This window comes from Aythya fuligula, chromosome 1 (genome assembly GCF_009819795.1).
Source record: "Aythya fuligula isolate bAytFul2 chromosome 1, bAytFul2.pri, whole genome shotgun sequence".
In the NCBI taxonomy this organism is placed as follows: Eukaryota; Metazoa; Chordata; class Aves; order Anseriformes; family Anatidae; genus Aythya; species Aythya fuligula.
This window is the reverse complement of record NC_045559.1, coordinates 64,877,080-64,883,079: the sequence shown is the minus strand read 5'-3', so window position 1 is coordinate 64,883,079 and position 6,000 is coordinate 64,877,080.

Genomic DNA, 6,000 nt, shown 5'->3' with positions numbered 1-6,000 from the left:
TAGCCGTCTGGCTCACTGACGGTCTCCTTCTTTCCACTTAGAGCAGTAGCCCCAGACCTACCACTTAGTAAAAGTGTCTGTGGTCCCCATTCCTCTAGAATTTTTATTGTTTGTTATGCCTGAGGATCTCCCCTTGGGTTCTTACCAGGCAAATCCTGCACTCCCTGGCCTCTCCCACTGATGCAGCGAGCTGTGGCCTGGAGTTTGAATTAGAGCATCAGTCAGGGTATAGTATCATAGCCTAAGCCTGGGGTCCCATGCTTAGTGCTTACTGTTTGGCAATAGAGGTAGCGATTGCCACCTCTTTTCAGAGCTGTGTTTGTAAGCACAGCCCATTTGTTGCCACTGAGATGCTACTCATCCTCTTACGATAGCCTTTTCCCTTCCTGCTTCCACACCTGACACTAAGCTAATCCCTGACTGCAGGGGGCTGTTAAATCCAGCAATCGAAAGTTCTTCAGCGTGAAGTGCCCTGAACCAGCCAGCTGACCAGAGCTGAAGACAGTAAGCGCTTATTTCTGAGCCATCAGCAGGTGGTCAAAGCAAGCAGGCTTTGCAAAGCAGGGCACTTTGCAAGTGCTGCTGTGCATACCCTGAAGAAATCAGCTACCAAAATGAGAAGATTTCAGAGAGAAAATACCAATTAGGAGGTGATAGAAAGATTAAAGTTGGTATTTCTTCTTGTCACACCATAACAACATGTTTCATTACACTGGTGCTGAGGGAGCAGGTCTGAATATAGAGGTGGTGGGATGGGGAAGATTGGCAGGGTCAGGTACAGGATGGAGGGACACAAAAGTTGTGGTCAATATTCAACCCACAGTGGTCTGCTCATTTTCAGGAGGATGACACTAGCAGTGATTTCATTATCCACTTAAACATCTTGGGATGAGAGCTCTTGGATGATTTTAAAGGATTTTTGTTTCTTCTGTATGTTTTGTTTGTCTTCAGCGTTGCTCTAAGAGTGCTCGTCTAAAAATAGCCAGATGACACAAAGTGCTTTTTATACAAATTATCCTTGCAAAGAAGAGAGAAAGAAGCATTACCTCCACCTAAAATTGAGGTGGTGAGTGGTTACGATGGGTTTATGGCAGTCACAGGAGAAGTCAAGAGGCACAGCCAGCGACTCAGCCACGCATCACTGGGGGCTCGCTCCTTTCTGCATCCCATAATTGTTGTTTGTCTTGGTCCAGCCCAAACGCCTCTCTTTCCCAGCAGCAGCTCTTCATAAGGGATCAGCAGGTTGTGTGGGCAGGGAAAACTGGAAACAGCAAGGAACAGAGAGAGGCAGCAGCACAGTGGCCAAAACTGAGCCCCAAGGCACGTGGGGGTTCTGGTGTTACGTTTTCCCTTTCCCCTTCCCTGCAGCATCCCTCAGGCTGGGCAGGTTGTGCTGCTGAGGTGGCCTCCTGTAGCACAGAACTGATGCAACCAGCAGAAATGAACCAAGCAGCGATGGCATTTCCACATGCAGTTCCTGCATTGATCAAAAAATGAATTTCCGCTGCTCCGAGATGTACTCTCCCAGCTGCATGGCAGAGCCCATGCCGGAGGCCACCCAGAGCAGGGCTCCTGTTGTCCTTCCCGGCCCGCTGGCGTCTGCTCTCTGCTCGGCTCTTGTCTCGGAGCCTCCGCTGTGATTTGTGAGGTGCTGCTGCGCTTCCTCCCTGTAAATGTTTTTCTTCTGCCAAGTGGCTGCAGCAGCACAGTGGGAGTCCTGAAGGCTTTCTGATGGCCTGCCAGAGGTGAGCGATTGCTGCTGGCATTTCAGAAAAGAGCAGGGTTAACACAAAGTCCATTTTCAGGGGGAGGGGATGAGGGAAAAGCATCCCCTCTGTCAGCTGCTCCCCTACAAACACAACTTTGCCAGAACAGGTGGGACTATCGGGCGGTTGAGATCTGTTGCTGACCCTTTCCTTGGCCAGCACAGCCTTCAGAGAAGCCTGGCAGCCCCATACAACACTGGTCAGCAGTGCTGAAAACTCCAGTGAGTGACAAAACATCCTCCTGGCTCCCGAAGGCAGCATCCTTTCAGCTTGGCTGCGCAGAGCTGCAGCACAGAGACTGGCCTGGCTGCGTGCTCCCCAGCACAGTGTCTGTGTTCGTTTCCACAGCTTATTGGCCCTGAACAGCCATCTGCACAACCTGCAATTTTCTAGTGCTAATAACAATTTTCTCCTCGGTTAGCGTGTGCAGCACCATACTAAACCCAGCTGATCGCTGTCATCCCTGCCAAAAAGCAGGGAAAGGGCTCCACGGCTACTCCACCCCGTCAGCTTTCCTCGCCGTCCTACACAATTAATCCTAGGGAATTTCTAGGTTGCACCAACCTAAAATACTTCCTCTATTTCCATCTCGCTGCTGGAGACATCCTCGGAGGGAAGGCTTTGGAAGTGAAGCGAATAACCTCTGCATTTTGTGTTGCTGCCTGGGCAAACAGGGAGAAAGCAGCTGCTGGCAGATGTGAAGCCAGACATTAGCATATGGAAAAAAAAAAAAATCAAAACAGCACAACTCTGGAAAACCTCTAGATGACAAATGAGAGCTTACAGCACTTTAAAGACAGGACAAAGCTGACCAGAAACAAAGGACTTGCAAGTAGCAGGGTTTGGAGGTGCCCCAGCAGAGGACTTGCTGAGTCCCAGGCACTGTGTCCACCTCGAGGGGGTGATGGGGGGCACCAGGGCTCCAGCCTTGGTGCTGACAGAGCCACTGCCAGCCTCGGCATCACAGCTCCTGAACCGCCTGGGGCTTGCAGGCTGGAGGTGTGAGCTGTGTAAGGGGAATGTGGTGAGCCGGAGGTGAGGTGTCCTGGGGGTCCCAGTTAGGTGCAGCAACTAGCACAGCTCTCACATACCCTGTGAGAGCCTCCTCGGGGACCTGCCCCTTCAACCAGCACTCACCAGTCTGCCTGGGCTGGCTCTGCTGGCTCCACCCATCACGGCTGTGGTCTTCATGCCTCGCAATGCTGTGCTTTGAAAATAGGCAAAGACCTTGCGGTCTAGTGGCTTCTGTACCTCTTCAAAGCAGAAGTGCTCCATCACCATTACCGGTGGCAAGCTGCAGCATCACACGTGTTTCGCTGCTGCCTGCTATGACATTTTGGCCCTTACAGACATGAAGTAGCTCAGTGGCTGTCAGAGCGTAATACCGCACAGTGGAGTATGAGAGGAGACAGGCAATGCTTCTTCTTTCCAGTGGATTTATAGACCTGGCAAGCAGAGCAGACCAAAGTTTAAACTGCAGTTAGAAAAGCGAATCACTCCAAACCGGGAATGCCAATTAACTCCATCATCACTCGGACAAATTAAGCTGGGGGCAGAGCTGCAGCAAGCAGCCATTGCTCACGAGATTTCAGCCCGGGCCTGCCTACTTGCTGCACATCAGATTTCCCGTGCAGGAATCCCCAGGGCACGACTGCCTGGCTTCGGTCCGAAACCTGGGAGCCTCTGGCTCAGAAAGATTGTAGCTTCAGCCTTCCTGCTGTGCTAACCTGAAGGCAGGCGGTTGGAGTGCGTCTTTAGGAAACAGCGGATGACTTTAGATAGGCATCAAGGCTTGGAATAGGGATTTTCTTTTTTGTTACTCAGGCACGCATTATCTATTTATCGATAGCTCTGGTAAACCTAAAATCCATTTTCTTGTCAAGTGAGGTGAATGCATTTCTCAAACTCGTCTCAAGCAAGCTGCAGACTGCCCTGTCCCCATCCCATCTAAATGGTTTGCCTCATCGCCGCTCTCTCTGTCGCGTGTCACATGTGCTGCCCAGATGCCAACAACAGCAGGAGGAAGCAGAACAAGTGAGGCTGCTAGAAATTGATTGTTTCAGACATATTTTGCACGCTGTTACATCATGCACGCTGCTACATGCTCTGGCAGGAGCAGAGAGGTTATTTGCTCTCGTAACATATGTGCCTGTGTCCTGGCGAGTCACCCTTCCCTCTTGCACACATTTTCCTGCCTGCCCAGCACCTCTGTGGGCAGAGACCTCACCCTTAGTGGGAGTCCCATGCTGTCAGCTGGTACCCAAGGGGTTAAAAAAGCAACAAAAACTGCTAGCGAGGAGTGCACTGGGTTGCTTCCTCAGCTAATTTGAGCTCCTTGAAGGAAATCAGGGGAGGCATTTAATGATTCTTCTGCGCTCAGCATGATTTGTATCTCCATCCTCTCAGGGCAGACTCGCAGCATTAAATCCTCTGGAGTGGAGGGGAAAATCTCTTTGAAAGCCTCTTGCCGCGCGAGATGCTGTCAGGCAGTGAGGGAAGGAAGGGTGAGTGTGTGCTACGAGAGCTGGCAGGTGACTGAGCTAATTACGGGCTCGGAGGCAATTTAGGGTGACGGGAAGTGACTGGAGTCGTCACCAGGGGTTCACTGGAGCCCCCTTCCCATGGGCTGAAGGCCATCCCCCCCGGTCATGTCAGCAGTCATGAGTCAGGGAAACACCTTCCACTCGCTGCAGGGGAACAGCGGAGCAAAACGCAGGCTCCTTCGAAATGGTGCTAATCCGATGCGGAAAGCTTCTCCCAGCCTTTCTCTTCCTCAAGACTCTCAGGATATTTTTAATAACAATTGATGGCTGCCTAAACTCACAAACATGTTTTCATTAATATTCATGAAAGAATGGACTGTTTTTATCTACACCTACATCAGCGTGTGGTAAAATGTATCCAAAGCCCTGCTTTTATCTTTAATCACACCGAAACTTGATCGCCTCTGATTTTTATGGGGAAAAAAAAAAAAATAGTCCTGTTTTCAAAGGGGAAAAGCATGAAATGTTTTAATTTGTGACCTAGAATTTTGGCAAAGCTGCTCCCTTCTGTGAAATCAAAATGAAAGGGAAAAAAAAAAAAAAAAGTAATCAAGCTTTTAAGATTTTTAATTGAGTTCTGAACATTCCAGCCATGCTGATGTACATTTCTACAATAGCTCCTGTCTGGACACTCAGTATCAGAAGCAAAAGAAAATAAATTAAAATTGCCAGAAAACTTTAACAGATTGAAAAACAATTAAAGGAGGCTTTCTGCACAGTCATTGCCCCTTATTTGTGCTATGGTCGCATGCTGCAGCTCTCTGGGGATCAGGCAAGGAAGCTGTATTTATTATGCAAACCCACAGCCACAGAGCCCATCGTCATTATGTGCTACACGGGGGGCAGCCAGCTCCTGTCCATTGATGCCATCTTCCCAGACAGGCTGGTGCTGATGCCCAAATTGCTACAGAGAGGTCTGCAGAGCCCTGCACCCAGCTTTGTTGCTGCAAGCCCACCCCGCTGCCGTTGCTGGAGCAGGGACACCACTGCCCAGGGCTCCAGATGACAACGTGGGCCAAATAAATCAGGGAGGGGTGGGAACATGGTGGATTGCTGGCTGTGCCCACAGATCACCTGCTGAGCGAGGAGGCAGCCCCCAGCTCTGCAAGAGCGCAGTGAGCATCCTGCACTCACAAAGCAGCAAGCACACCATTACCTCAAAAATCCTCATCAGGATTTCAGAACATAGGTGAGGTGGTAACATCAGACCACAAACACAGGTAGCTCATCTCTGCCCCCCACATCTGCTGACCCTGACAGGGACACAGAGAAGGAGAGGAGGGACCCTCCTTCCTTCCAGCCGAACCAGCCTGGAGCAACCCTAATTTAGCCCAAACACCGCCGTGCTGATAACCTTGCGAAATCCCAAATCCTCGTTGAAACACTGAGTGGGGAGAAGGAGGTATTTGCGGCATGTCCTCCAAGCAGGGTCATTGCATCATGCCTTTAATACGAAGGATTTGGCAACAGGAAGGATGCTGTGAGACGCGCACTGAGTCAAGTGTTTCCGTGGCTGTGGAGCTTAGCAGATTAAGTGGCATCATTTGGTTAGTCACTTGGTGCACCGCAGCTCCTGGGGCTCCCTGGGAAGCGAAGCCTCCTCCCTCGAAAAAGCTGTGCTAGCACAGTCGCTTTACCAGGAGAGGCTTTAATCCCTTTAAAAATGGGGTTTCCCTTCCTCCTAATCAAGT